General features: G+C 35.4%; 1 protein-coding gene and 1 long non-coding RNA gene across 2 annotated transcripts in view; one reads left to right on the top strand and one right to left on the bottom strand.

The window, feature by feature from the left end:
• The window catches only part of LOC132734133 (uncharacterized), a 122,825-nt gene that overhangs the window by 54,656 nt on the left and 51,688 nt on the right, over positions 1 to 16,481 (bottom strand). The gene's annotated exons all lie outside the window — the stretch shown is intronic.
• The window catches only part of LOC132734134 (uncharacterized), a 116,691-nt gene that overhangs the window by 60,331 nt on the left and 39,879 nt on the right, over positions 1 to 16,481 (top strand). The gene's annotated exons all lie outside the window — the stretch shown is intronic.

Below are 16,481 nucleotides of genomic sequence, written 5' to 3'. Positions count from 1 at the left end.
TGCAAATACAAAACATTATGAGCTATTATAACAACACAAAAAAGAAACGGCAGATATTATTATATATATAAAAATGTTACTTTTTCTCAAATGTCATGATTATTTCCTTAATACAAAAACAACAGGGCCAGCTTTGCCCTAGATCGCTCACCTGATCCATCATTTCATTGTAGGTCAAGCGATATCAAAAATATAACAAGTAGGTCAGCTGATATCAAATTTATCAATTCAGCATAAAATATTACACCCCTCGTCCGAATTTCAAATATGAATGTCAAAAAACGAGAAAAGAGGTAAAATGATAACAATTATATGCAAAGTAGGTCAGCTGATATCAAAATTCAATTTGGCATCAGAAATGACACCCAACTTCCAAATTTCAAGTCTATACGTTAAAGTGTTAACATTTTGTTTTCTATTTTTAGCTCCTATGACCTAGTTTTTCATCCTAGATGATCCATGTTCAAACTCATTTGAGCAATTACCTAGAAGAGCATATTGACTAAGTTTGATGACAATTGAGTAGAATGTTAACGAACTAATGTGGACGAACGACGATATACGACAGATGATGGATATTCAACGATTATAAAAGATCACCCTAAGCTAGTCCAGATGAGTTCAAAACAAAACAGAAATGTCAATATATTTAGACGCCTACACCATAGCGTTTTCACATTCTTTTTTTTTTTCATTGAACAGACACTTCATAACATTCGGCGCCCGTCAACAATAGGAGTGTTCAACGATTATAAAAGGTCACCCTAAGCTAGTCATTGTCCCTTTGACCTTCATGGACCGGCGCAAAAAAGAGAAAAAAATAAATAGAGGTCTTCAATTAAAGGGGGTGGGGTTTGATCATCCTATAGAGTCTGAAGGCTATAAATACAGAAAAATTCTCAAGTTATTGAACGAAAACACATCGGTTACCCCCCCCCCCCCCTAAAGAAAAAAAAAACACAAAAAACCAAAAAGAATGGCATTTTCAGAAGGTTATAGATCAAATGGTTCTCAGTTTATAGCGCGGAAACCAACTGGTCTACCGAGCACTGGAGTATTCAACCGACATACCGACCAATATTTGTCAATCAATATATACCTTTTTCTGCGAAAGGAGGCATAATAATAATATGGAAACAAAGTGATCCCTTGGTAGCATTACATTTCTGTACATGTGGAATAGTGAATAAGTGCAATAACATCCCTCACATCCCTTAGTACCGACTTGAGCGGTTCTCAATTCTCTGCACTTTTATAGTGCTGGCATCAATGATCTCGGTTGCCCAGAAAATATAACAACATTGAAGTGAAGTACGGGGTAATATTTTACAGCTGCCACTCGGCACTTGACACCTGCTTTTGTTAAGTATAAAAATCAAGAAACAAAGTGATCCCTCGGAAGCATAAATCACAAACAACATGAAAATTGCAGAGACACACGCTTTGAACAAGCTTCAATAAATATGGTACGAAAATATGGTATATATGGAGCTGAATTTTTATCAAAGATGACACGTGTTTAAACTTGTAACACATACAACAAAGGAAATGTAATGTCAAACATAAATGAAAATCTATAAACAAAATATGGAATTTTAACAACGTTTCTCTTGATAAGAATTCGTGGCCTGGCGAGCATACCAAACAAATTAGGGTCGAGTGAGTGGGCGATTAGTGAGAACCTTTATGAAATGACATTATTGCTTGTAGACATAAACATCTTCATGACATACTCTGCTATGCCTTTCAGTATTGATTGTGTTATGGTTGAAATTATGTTGAAGAAATGGAAGAACGTCATTTTACTCACTAATTTTCATAAATAAATGTTGTGGAGACTCTGTTTTATTAGAGAATTAATATTGTGTCTTAATGTTACTATAACTCCATCAATATTTGAATGAAATTAATCATAATCAATATTTTGTTGATATGGATGTTATTGTTTTCTTTTCTCCTTTTGTATGTACTATTCATGAACAAAATAATGCTTAAAAATGCGGGATGCAAGTTTGTACTTAATTCAACAAATATCAACAAGATAGGTGAAAAATCAAACAAGAGCACCGCTAGGCGGAGCATTATATGCCCGTAAGTGTTTTTTAGTAAGGATGAAGCATTTGTAAGACATGGGAATTAAATAAAGTACTAGTATAACCTCCTTTAAAAAGCAATCCTACTTTATAGATGAAGAACCTTCATATATATATATATATATATATACAGTTGCTGTTTCCAAAGCACCGCCATCAAGTTGTTATCTTGTAAGTAAAAAGGCTACGACGGATGGACGGAGACGCCAGGGGTAAAACATAATATAAGCAAAATTTTTAGGGCATATAATTAATGTACTTAATATAAGTGATCATCCTATGAAGTTCGACAGTTGTAAAACTATTAAAAATATTAAAGTCATTTGGTATTAACCTTTGACCTTATGACCCTAATATAGATATGGATCTTTTATTCAACATAGGCAATCATCCTATGAAGTTTGAACACTGTTAGCCAAATGGAACATAAGTTATGCTCCAGAAACCATAATTTTCAGTGTAAACATCATTTAAACCCTTACCTATAACTTTATGACCCTAAAATCAATAGGGGTCATGTATTGGACATGGCTGTTCATCCTATAAAATATTACAGCTGTAGGTTGATTAATACATAAGTTATTGAACTGAAATTGTTTTCAGTTTAAAGGTAATAGAGACCTTGACCTTTGACCTTGTGACCCCAAAATCAATAGGGGTCTTCTATCCAATAAGCACGAATATCCTATGAAGTTTGAATATTGTGGGTCAAATGGAACTTAAGTTATGCTCCGGATACTGATTTCAGTTTTAAAGTATTGGTTACAATGACCTTTGACCTTGTGACCCCAAAATCAATAGGGATCTTTTACTCAATATGGACAATCATCCTATGAAGTTTGAATATTGTGGACTAAATGGAATCTAAGTTATGCTTCGGAAACTGTTTTCAGTTTTAAAGTAATAGTGACCATGACCTTTAACCTTGTGACCCCAAAATCAATAAGGGTCTTCTACCCAATTTAGACAATCATCCTAAGAAGTTTGAATACTGTGCGCCAAATGGAACTTAAATTATGCCCCGAAAACTGTTTTCAGTTTAAAAATAATAGTGACCTTGACCTTTGACCTTGTGACCCAAAATTCAATAAGGGTATTTTACCCAATATGGACAATTATCCTATGGCGTTTGAACACTGTGGGGCAAATGGAACTTAAGTTATGCTCCGGAAACTGTAACCGCCTCCGTGGTCGAGGAGTTATTCGATGACTTCTAATCCAGTTACCTCTCTTGCGTGGGTTCGATCCCCGGGAGACACTGGCAGTTTAGCGCGGAGGAAGGTAGTCTAGTACTGGTGTAACTATCCAGGAACGATGGTTAGGAAACAATCCACCTATATGACTGAAATACTGTTGGGAAAAGGCGTAAAATGAAACAAACAAACAAACCGGAAACTGTTTCAGTTTTAAGGTAATAGTGACCTTGACCTTTGACCTTGTGACCCCAAAAATCAAGAGGGGTCTTCTTCCCAATATGGACAATCATCCTATGAAGTTTGAATATTGTGGGCCAAATGGAACTTAAGTTATGCTCCGGAACCCAAATTGCTAACGGACGGACGGACGCTTGGGGTTTAACATTATATGCCCGAAATTCTTTCGGGCATATAAAAAAGAAAACAGATTTATCAAAGAACGCCCAAAACGGCAATATTGAAAATGTTTTAATATATAATCAAGCGTATTTGATTGGTTACTTGTCTATATAAATTAAATGAGCGATGACAATGTGACAACAACCCAAAATGCCGAATATGTAAATAAATGATCTAATAATATACAGTGGTAATTTGTTCAACGGTTTTAAATATGATTCAAGACTTTTTTATACTTATTTTAATTACACTTGTTACATTTGATTATTACATATATGCCTGTAATATTATTCTTTACCAGCATGTTCATCTTGCAGGTTCATTTAGTGTATCTCTTATTTTAGTCTCTGTTTAGTGCAGTTTGGTTTTTACTAACATTTTTAAGCTTTTATTACATATATTGGAAATTAGATATAGATTCACTTCCCCCCGTCTTACACTTATAAAAATATTTAGTACCAACTGTACAACTAATCTTTTTATTCAGTAACATTACCAAACAATGAAAAAGATGAACATTCTATAACTAGAAAAAGGTAAATAGAAATATTTTAACAGCTATGTGGATCTATACACTATCTTAAACATGATTGTTTAAAAACATTTTTGTTTTCCTGTAGGGACTCGTTTAAGCCGACAATACAACTTGTGTATGTCTTTATGTTTTTCACCAGCCTTTACTGTTTTTTTTTTTGTTCTGGTATTTAGTTTACTTTTTGTCTTGTGTTATTTTACACTGAAAAAGAATGTTACAGTTTGATTTTAAAAAATCACGTAATCGTAAAAAATAATAGGACTTATCTATGAATCTAGGAATCATTTGTTTAATGCCCTGATCTTACTAAACAATATTTCATTTCCATCATATATATATATACAAACACAAAGTAAATACAATTAAACATCCATTAAAAACATACAAGGATTCAGCAGGAAAGCAAAGCTGGAAACTGATTTAGAAACTTTTTCCTTGATAAAAGTAATCTTACATTTATGAAAACATTCACACCAATACAAAGAATTGTATGCTTGCAATTTATTTGAAGTCAGTATTGTCAATAAAAAAAAATGTTATAAGACGGCATCTAAAACAATTGGTAAATATTACGATTTCGGTATTACTTTAAGGAAATTCAAAGGATAAATATGTGGCAAATAATTTGAAAAGATTAAGGTTGTTCATTTAGTAAGTCAAAACTTAGTGAGAAAGAGAATACAAATAGAAGAAGAAAGGCTTTTCAGTTGCGTAAATTACTGGGCTGTGTGGACCTTAATTGATGATGGTTATAAACTTCATGAGAGTATCTTTGTGGGTTTTTTTTTTGCATGGAATTGGCATGTTCACAAACGTTTTCATTGATTTGTGTATTGTTATAATCGCTTAAAATTGTGATAGTGTCGGGGTTGCAATTTTTTGATATTGTTGATTAGCTGTGTTCTTTGCTATTGAAAAGACGTCTTGAGTGTTTTCTATATCACAAGAAGTACAAAGGAGGTTATCAAGGATGTTTTCGGAGAACAGGTGCTCATTTGACACTCTACAAATTTATCGAAGGCGTGTATGATGGATTTGTGTTTTTCTGCCTTCGGAGTAGAAATGAATAGGAGTCTTGTTTGTATCCCGTTTAAGCTTGAATTTAAAGGTGTTAAGCATTTTAGCGTGTCGTTGTTCAGGAGATATAATGTTCCAAATCAGAGCCTGTTTGAAGAACAAAGTAAGGAGAAAGTAAACACGTATAAAAGTGAAGGTTTCTGTGATTATCCGCATTTCTAAGATTGTATGTTGTAGTATTTCCATCCAGATTGGGTGCAATGTAGTCAGAAAAGCTGAAAATTAACAGACATATTGTAGTAAAGAGTCCATCTATGTTTTGGTCGTTCTTTTAGAGGTTGAAAGCAAGTTTCTTCATTGGATACAAAACAATTTAGTACAAGACATAATACTAAGAGCTTGAAATTGTGTCTTTTCTAATTCATATTGTTCGTGATTTGACATCGCCTGATCGCCTATCACGGAGACGACTAGAAAAAGATCAAACAGAGATTTTGGGGAATCAGTATTATGTGTTGTTTGTTTAATTTTTTGTGCTTGATCGTTCTGTCTTGAGATGCTATTGATTTTTTGCTGCCGATATATGTTTTTGTCCGTGTTTGTCCGTTCTTCTGTCCCTCTATCATTTCGGCAAGGGGTAAATAAAGGTTCCACATAATCATTTTTCTTCATTGCAGTGAACGGTGAATAAAGGTTCCACATAATCATTTTTCTTCATTGCAGTGAAGTATGATAATAAGTAAGAAAAGTCTGACAGGGAAAGAAACAGGGAAAGTATTTGACATACATGTATATGACAGATCACATGATGCAGTGGTAAGTTTTTGCGGGACTGGTCCAGAATTTGTGTGAATGTCACCACAAAGATAAACAATTTGAGTCATCCAAGATATAGCTTCGAAGCGATTAAAATATTCAACACCTTTCACCTCTTGTTGCAGTTTTCGGAACATACCATTTCTTACAAAACCCAATGCCTCTCACGTATGTACTCTAACAATGGACAGCGGCATGCAAAACCCACCAGTTTAACCTAAAAAAACAGATAATTTTTCTTCAGCATTCGCGTTTTGTCAAGCGGAGCAGAACGTGCAGACGCTTTATTTACAACTTTTTTACGCCGATTTTCATGGAATGACACTAGTGTGCCAAATTAAAAGTTCCAAGATTGACCGCCGTATGAACACGTCTGCGGATGTTTCTAAATTCAAAATTTCACTATTTTTTGTGTTTAAATGTGAAATTCTGCTTAAGCCGGTGCTAGGGGGCGTGAACGGTAACTTGCACTTTCCAGTACCGTCCATGAACAGGCCCAATCAAACCGAGCCTGCAACATTTTACAATTTTGCCGTGTTCGGCTTCTTTAGGGATTCCGTTTTTCTCTATTTTATTATCACATCCGTGTTATTTGTGCTTGGTGGCGGCTGTAAAAGTCTCCCCTTATATTTAATCAATGATGATATATTTTCGAACCTTGAAGATCGTTCAGCACCACATTATTGTTTCCTATACATTTTGGATGGTATTTTAGTTTCTTGTATTTGGAGTTTTTCAACATGGGTGATTCCAGTATTCCTTCCTGAATACTGTATAATCACCCTTAGGATATGTTGCCTGCTTTTTAAATATGTCTTTTGACGTCTTGTCTGTGATATGCAGGCTTCAAAATTCCATTTTATTTAGTTCCGCTCATTGTTTTCTCGTTTAGGGCACTAGCATTCTTTTACTTTGGGTCCATACGCTTTACTTTGGGACCATACGCCGCTTTTCATGGAATGAGACTACTGTGTCACATTGAAAGTTCCATGTTGACAGCCGTATGAACAAATCTGCGGATGTTTCTAAATTCAGAATTTTACCGTTTTTGTGTTTAAATGTTGAATTCTGCTTAAGCTGGTGCTAGGAGGCGTGCACGGTAATTTGCATGTTCCAGTACCGTCCATGAACAGGCTCAATCAAACCGAGCCTGCAACATTTTACAATTTTGCCGTGTTGGGCTTGCTTTAGGGATTCCATTTTTTTCTATTTTGTTTGGTACTTGATCAAAAAGTTCTTGGCCCGAGGTACTTCAGGAAGTCAGAAAACCCAACTAATAGTCTTACTTTTCAAACTAATCGCACTCTACATCAATGCACTTTGCCCACAACCTGTACTCAAACTTGTTTGACCTTTCAATATAGAACTCTCTATATTGGTCCTCAAATAACTCACTAACCGCCTCCATGACACCTTCATTGCTTCAAAAACGTTTACCACGAAGCTTGGTTTTCAGTTACGGAAACAGGTAGAAGTCAGAGGGAGCCAAATCAAGAGAAAATGGGGGATGGAGAAGAATTTCAAAGCTGCAGTCAGTTGCAGCAGACATCGCAACTTGGGATGTGTGAGCTGGCGCATTGTCGTGCAGGAGCAGAACGCCTTGAGTTAGTATGCCCCTCCTTTTACGAGCGATTTCGAGACGCAGACGTCTCAACTCGTCTGCATAGTACGTACAGTTTATGGTACGACCTTGCTCAAGATAGTCAATCATTTTTTATTATCCCCTGACTATCCCAAAAAATTGAATCCATCATCTTCCCTTCTGATGGCACCCTCTTGAATTTCTTCGGAGAGGGGTCAGCCAGAGTGTTTCTACTTCATGCTCTGGGGTTCTTTTTATTCTGGATCGAGGTGATGGACCCATGTCGCATCCTGAGTTACGATCCTGTAGATAAAAATCTGGAGACAAAAGTGATCCCTCGGAAGCATTAATCACAACAAAATTACATAAGAATTGCAGACTCGGTTTGATTGAGTCTGTACATGAGGGATAATGAATAAGTGCAACATCCCTCACGCCCCCTAGAACCGGCTTGAGCGGTACTCAATTCTCAACACTTAATAGTGCTGGCATCAATGATCCCGAAGGTTCATCCTCGTCGTGAGAGAAAAGATATCTTGAAATGTCAAGCCTGGTCCGTTTCTGATTGTCAGTCAACTGTCTTGGGACCCATCTAGCGGAAACTTTTGACATGCCATAGACATCAGTCAGAATTGCCTGAACGGAATCAAAGCTTATACCCACTTCCCTAGCAATGCTTTGCAGGTCTCGCCTTCTGTCCTATCGCACATGACCACATCGTGCACAGGTTCGGCGTTGGTGGTCTCCTTTGGCCGCCCAGGCCACTCATCATCTCCAATTCTCTCCCTACCCCTCTTAAATTCAGCAGCCCATTTTCACAGTGCTAAAGAAGGGGACTCCTTCCCAAGTGTATCCATGCAGTCTTCATGGATTTCCTTGGGGGACATCCCTTTCTTACAGAGGTACTTAATGACGGATGACTTACCTCTCTACTGATCAAAGTGTGTTTTATGTTACTTCATATGTGTTAAACCGCGTGTTACTCGGTCAGTTATCTTCAATAAAATATTGGTATCGAAATATCGTGTTTAAAGGTCAGTGTAGTGGCTAGAAGTATATAGGGCCGAGAACTGTTTGATCATACCTCGTATAAAGAAACATATGTACATGTATTTATAATCTACTGATCAATAAAAAATGAAAGTTGTAGATAATGTGCTTTGTTTTCTAAACAGAGAGATATGATGTACTTTTATGTGTTAAAGATACTCATATCATATGATCATTTTAATATTTTTGTCATTAATTTGCCAGAGTATCCCTTTAAATCCTATTACAGAACAGACAATACAAAAAGTGAATTATTATTAAACTTAACTTTCAATATCAATAATAGAACCTGTACATTTATACACATCAGAGTAATTGATTGTCAGTTGAAACTAAAAACAATTGTGTTACTTTATCAAAAGAGATTTTAGTGTAAAAATATGACAATTTCAAAGTCCATGCTATTTCTTGAAATAATCAGGTGATCTTTACCTACAAAGTTTTAAACATTACTAAAATTAGTTCAGGGCAATACCTTAAAATTCGTTCAGGGCAATACCTTATAACAGATTTTAATGACTACAACTTGCAGTATTTGCAATATCTATCAGTGTATGCCCAGAAGACATTATCTATGGGGAAATCTATATAAAAGGTTTCATAAAAGTGATGAGACTCATGAGGAGGAGGGGTGGGGAGAGTGCATACCAGGAATCAAGTGGACTATAGTAGTACTCCTTCTGTTAAGCAGGAACGTTTCTAAGCTTAAACCCAAGACTAAATCGGAAATTTTACATTGATTTTTCAAATAATTAGTTTTCTTTCTTTTTATCAGTCCTTGAACTACATGTACTCGTATTTCATAATACGTGTCAACTTTAATTTTTGTTGAAGACATATTTTACTTACACTGATGAAATTGAAAACTTGGATTGATTAATCAATTAATATGTGGCCTCCAGATTTAAATGTTCACTATAATCAATCCATACCTAAATATTAAACAAGATTGCATTTGAGAAAAATGCTATGCCACCGCATGGTTCAAATTTCATAGCTGTACATCAAAGGACAAGAAAGTAGGTCACTGTCCCCTTGGGCAAGGCATAATTTTGACCCAAGGGTTTAATTCAAAACAATCTTGATACAGGTCCACCAAACAACATTTCAAGTCAAATATCTAAGCTATAGCTTTCTCCCATTCAGAAAACATTTGTTTTATTTTCTGTTTTTACTATGTGTACATAATGAGAATCACTGCCCCCGGGCATGGCTAATTTTGACACCAGGGGGCAATTTTGAACAACTTTGGTAGAGGACCTATAAATGATATTATATATCAAACATCAAAGCTCTATGCCTTGTACCTTCAGACAAAAATATTTTTTATTTTTTCACTATATGTACATAATGAAAATCAATGACCCCCGGGGCGGAACCAATTTTGGCCCCAGGGCTATAATTTGAACAATCTTGCAAGAGGTTCACTACACAATGTTTCATGCAAAATATCTTAACTCTAGCCTTTGTAAATTTAGAGAAGATGATTTTTTAAGTTTTTACTATATACATATAAGGAAAACCTATGGCCACCGGGGGCGGGGCTAATTTTGACACAAGAGGCAAAATTTGAATAACTTTTGTAGATTACCTTTAGTTGATATTATTTAACAAATATTAAAGCTCTAAGCCTTGTACCTTCAGACAATAAGATTTATTTATTTTTTACTTATGATATAAAATATTGAAATCAATGACCCCAAGGGTGGGGGCAATTTTGACCCCAGGGCTATAATTTGAACAATCTTGCTAGAGGTTTACTACACAATGTTTCATGCAAAATATCTAACCTCTAGCATTTGTCAATTGCTAGAAGAATTTTTTTTGAAGTTTTTACTATAAGTTTTACTATATACATATAAGGAAAACCAATGACCCCCGGGGCGGGGCCGACTTTGACCCCAGAGCTATAATTTGAACAATCTGGGTAGAGGTCTGCCAGACAATGCCATTATGCAAAATATATAAGCTCTAGGCCTTTTGGGTCTTTACAAGAAGGTGTTTTAAGTTTTTACTATATGTACATATAGTGAAAATCAATGACCCCGGGGCGGGGCCGATTTTGACCCAAGGGCTATAATTTGAACAATCTTAGTAAGGGTCTACCAGACGATGCCTTATGCAAAATATCTAAGCTCTAGGCCTTTTGGGTTTTTACAAGAAGGTATTTTAAGTTTTTACCATATGTACATAGTGAAAAACCAATGACCCCCGGGGCGGGGCCAATTTTGACCCCAGGGCTATAATTTGAACAATCTTGTTAGAGGTCTACCAGACAATGCCTTATGCAAAATATCTAAGCTCTAGGCCTTTTGGGTCTTTACAAGAAGATTTTTTAAATTTATTCTTATAATTCCTTTTGGTTGCCATGGCAACCAGATTTCTGCATGGAATGAAATTCTTTGAACAACTTTGGAAGCCCTTCACCCAAGGAACAATCCTGCCAAGTTTGGTTGAAATTGGACTAGTGGTTTTTCACAAGAAGATTTTTTAAGTTCACTATATAATCTATATAACACACACACAAACACACACACAAACACACACACACACACACACACAGGTGAATCGCTATATGCCACCGCATCGCAGATGCTGCGGTGGCATAAAAACATGGACCAAATGCTTTTCTTTCTAAGTTATTTTCTACTAGAAAATTTCATCAAAAAATATTTTCTTCACAATTATGACTCATGGATTTAGAAAGCAATATACGGAAGTTATGTTGATCATCAAATGTACAAAACTTTAAATCTGTTTTGTATATGCTATACATGTCTTGTCTATCTTGTCATATGTTTATGTAAGATGCAAGATCTACCCTGTCAATGTGATAATACATTGAATGTCTGTTGTATAAGAAATATGCTTCAAGATTATTGATTTGGTTTACTTTGACTTTTTCTAAAATTGGCTTTCAGTATATTTATTCATACATTCCAGTCATTTCATAGCTACGATTTTCCTATGATTGTTCTTCACTTCACACTTTAAATTTACAAGCATTTAAATTTTTCATGTACATTTGAAGAACCTTTAGAGTAAAAAGACAATACCTTTATCATAAACCCTCCCGTTTTCTGTAACGTAACTTTTATCATTTTAATCCAAACTTTTGGTGCTATGAACACTTTATATCTAAAAACATAACAGTAGTCTAAATTGCATTTAGAAATTATTTATTACCACAATGAAAGTTTTATATGGATAATTACAACCTGGTAATAGACTTAGGTATATGTTTACCTCCTATAGTCACATGACGGGCTTGTGATACAGTGTAATGCATTAAATCAAATATATGCGATATGGCCGATCTTTTAAATACAATTTTCTCCATAAGTTATCAAATACTTATCCTACATGTTTTCTATATTAAACGATAACAGAAAAATGACCACTGGACCCAATCTGTTAGCCTGGAACCCCGTTGTATCGATCTATTAACCCATAAATCACAACTGCAGTTAAAATATTTAAATTTCACTGAATCTTTATTTTGTATCAGTTATTTTGATCCTTTTGATCCTTTTGCCATACTATTTACATGGCAAACATCACTGATATACGTACTTAGCTTTGGAATATACGGATATTTAAAGACATGTTAAACAGGTTGAAGAATTAGCTCAGTTAGTCAAAGTTTGAGAAGTCTGAACCATCTTCATGTTAATTTTTTCGGTCAATTAGAAACAAAGATGTCTGTTTTAAAATGTCAGCATAAATTTAGGAACTTTTAACAGACAGTAAATGTACTTTTAATAAGAACACATTATTAATAAGTCTATTTATTGTCTACAATGTCTAACGTACTGGAAACATGTTTTTGATCATTTCTTCTGCACAAAAACAATGCGAAAGATTTTCGTGACACTGTTTTAAAAGTTAACAACCAGTAGGTTGCGTATTTTGCAAAAAATCTAAAAATTTGTAAAATAGATCGATACAATTAATAGCACGATACAATGGGGTTCCACTATACAACTCGATACAATTAATAGCACGATACAATGGGGTTCCACTATACAACTTTTGTGAAGGAGAAATAACGCCTTGTCCGAGAAACGAATCGGCATACTTTGGATTACTCATCCTATGCTTGCCCTATTAATTTATGTATGACTTTTCCTATATGAAAATGAGCCAGTGTAAATAGAAGTTAGGTTATCTTAAGATTTTAAGTAAAAAAAAATAAATTTCCTAACTATTCTGAACTCGTCTTTGTCCTTGAAAGATGAAATGTAACTGAGAAAGCAGTACAAAATTTGCTTCTTCAAAGTACAATGTACATCACTTAAAAAACATAAATTTATGTTTTAAATATTTATTAGTTTTGGCATGAAGAGCGTTAATGGTCTCTGTAACAGATGTTGAAAGAGTTTACATAAAACATGAAGATTTGGCATATTTTAAAGTACTTTACTACTATTAAAGTAAAGTATTTTACTACTGTTGTTGTTTAATAGTTAAGTTTCAGCTTGCACAGTTATATTTAACTCATGTTTACACCCCACCTCACGCGGGAAATGTTTAATATTTTGAACAACAAACTGCTTCAAATTATTGTTTAATAGAGAATATTGAATAAGTGTAGTTAAATACTAAATTTATTGAACGAGTTGAATAAAGTCATATTATGCGAGCCTCTGGCGAGCATAATATTGTTTTATTCAACGAGTTCAATAAATTTAGTATTGAATCTACACGAATATAATATTCTGTTTATCACATATATAAAATAAGAGCTAAAATAAGAACTGCTAAAATGTGTAATTTTTCAATGATGCTCCCATATTATAACGCTAACATTAGCGCGCTTTAACGCTTTATTTATATGTAGCGCAAATGACGTCACGTCAATGTGTTATTACACTAGTGTAATATCGTTTTTATTAAATGGCTGTATTACACTCCTGCGCCGCGATTTATGTGATAATAATGGAATATGCATTAAAATGATGACATAACAAGAACGTTAATTGGTAAAAAAAATCGTAACAAATGATCAGTCTCATTAAAGAGGACAATTGCATCCAAATCCAACAATTGAAGATGACTTTGACCACTGCATATGACCTTTAGCCTTGCCAAAGAACCTGAATTATTGCGCAAAACGCCAATCCCGCAATGTGAACATTTGTGCCAAGTAATATTACAATGCATGCAAAGTTTTATCATCCCTCTATATTTGTAGAAGATATGCTCCAGATAGAATCTTTACATTTTTACATTAACCTGCTGGCAATATCCAGTCCCATTATTGTGATTATTTGTCATAAAACCCTTCAAATTAAGACGCCACACATTTTTATATTATTTATCTGAACTTGTATTCTATTGTGACCTTAAACTTGGTCACATTGTCCTGAATTTTGTGCCCGACAATTTTGTGTCAAGTTATATTGAAGTCACTTAATGTGTTGGGAACGTTTGCTCTGGACTCCTACTTCCCTCTGATCTAAGTCTGACATTGACCTTTGACTTAAAGCCCTGGTTGATGCACTTACAGCGATGAACATTTGTATCAAGTAATACTAAAATCCATCCAAGCTTGAAGATATGCTCCGTACAAAATCTGGACATTTCATGATATATTAAAGCCTTAATCTTGAATATATTAACCGGACTTGTGCTGGCAAGCCGAAGTCCGGTGATTGCAAACATCTTTCATATAATTCCTCTATTAAAATCTACCTAAATGTTCATTATACGCATTTTAATATTTCAAATCGGCCTTGGCCTGTACATGCAACCTTTAAATCAGTCACAAGGATCAGAATTTGTGGCACTTCCACTGATTATGGTTGGAATTTGCACCATTTTATATACAAGAGGGCCATGATGGCCCTGGATCGCTCACCTGACTCATCAACCGCATCCAAGCAATGTCTTAGACAAGCATCCTGACCAAATTTGATGACAACTGAGTCAAACATGTGACCTCTATTGTGTTAAAAAGGTTTTTCCATATTTGGGCAATGTGACCTAATTTTTGACCGAAGACGACCCATATTCAAACTTGACCTAGAAATCATCAAAATAACCTTCCTGACCAATTTCCAGGAAATTTGGATCAAAACTGCAGCCACTAGAGTGTTAAAAAGATTTTTTCTATTTTAACCTTTTCCCTTATATAAGCGTGTTTCGACGGCTTTTTGCCCCCCCCCCTTTTTGAGGCCTCAAACAGTGAAAAAATGCCCTTTTTAGGCCCCAAACACTGTTTTTCGTTTGAGAAATGTTGTTAAAAAAATTGACCATTTTTTCGGCGCCGTCCCCCATCCAAATATTACATCAGGGGGTTGCCAGAAGGGGGATGTGCCCCCTTCTGTTTGGGGGGTTTGAAGGGGGGCGGAGTCCCCCTCATCTCCAAGAAAATTTAGGACATGTGACAGGCTAAAAATGGCCTCAGGTCGATCTTGGGGTAACTAGTAACCGATGCTGAAAAGCCTTTTACTTTATCTCAATTCATTGAGAAATTGCAGCACTTTGAAATCAGTTTTGATGGAAAAAAAACAATGCAAAATAGTGATTTATGGCAATTTTGAGACGTCCCCCCGTTGCCATGGTAACAGGAAATTTACCATTGAGCATGCTGTTACAGAGGCTATGGTGTAGTCAACATTTGTGCCAAGTTTCATTAGTATTGAAGCATTTTTCACAGTTTCATAGCAGTTTGAACTTGTTACAGGAGGCTTTTCAATGAAAACGGCCATTTTTCGCAATATGCTCATGGGGTAAAAGATTAATAGAAAAATAAAAAATGTCAAAAAACAACAATTTTTCACCAAATTTCGGTGTTAGGGCATGTGTTTACATGGAAAATCTAGTTTTTGTGTAATTCCAAGAATTTACATCATTTTTTGTTAACCTTTTCCCTTATATAAGCGTGTTTCGACGGCTTTTTGCCCCCCCCCCTTTTTGAGGCCTCAAACAGTGAAAGAATGCCCTTTTTAGGCCCCAAACACTGTTTTTCGTTTGAGAAATTGTTGTTAAAAAAATTGACCATTTTTCGGCGCCGTCCCCCATCCAAATATTACATCAGGGGGTTGCCAGAAGGGGGATGTGCCCCCTTCTGTTTGGGGGGTTTGAAGGGGGCGGAGTCCCCTCATCTCCAAGAAAATTTAGGACATGTGACAGGCTAAAAATGGCTCAGGTCGATCTTGGGGTAACTAGTAACCGATGCTGAAAAGCCTTTTACTTTATCTCAATTCATTGAGAAATTGCAGCACTTTGAAATCAGTTTTGATGGAAAAAAACAATGCAAAATAGTGATTTATGGCAATTTTGAGACGTCCCCCCGTTGCCATGGTAACAGGAAATTTACCATTGAGCATGCTGTTACAGAGGCTATGGTGTAGTCAACATTTGTGCCAAGTTTCATTAGTATTGAAGCATTTTTCACAGTTTCATAGCAGTTTGAACTTGTTACAGGAGGCTTTTCAATGAAAACGGCCATTTTTCGCAATATGCTCATGGGGTAAAAGGTTAATAGAAAAAATAAAAAATGTCAAAAAACAACAATTTTTCACCAAATTTCGGTGTTAGGGCATGTGTTTACATGGAAAATCTAGTTTTTGTGTAATTCCAAGAATTTACATCATTTTTTGTTAACCTTTTCCCTTATATAAGCGTGTTTCGACGGCTTTTTGCCCCCCCCCCCTTTTTGAGGCCTCAAACAGTGAAAAAATGCCCTTTTTAGGCCCCAAACACTGTTTTTCGTTTGAGAAATGTTGTTAAAAAAATTGACCATTTTTTCGGCGCCGTCCCCCATCCAAATATTACATCAGGGGGTT

Source organism: Ruditapes philippinarum, unplaced genomic scaffold (assembly GCF_026571515.1).
Source record: "Ruditapes philippinarum isolate M1 unplaced genomic scaffold, ASM2657151v2 ctg5873_1_1_1_1, whole genome shotgun sequence".
NCBI classification, from domain to species: domain Eukaryota; kingdom Metazoa; phylum Mollusca; class Bivalvia; order Venerida; family Veneridae; genus Ruditapes; species Ruditapes philippinarum.
Note: the sequence above shows the minus strand (reverse complement) of the source record. Positions and strands in the feature narration are given on the sequence as shown.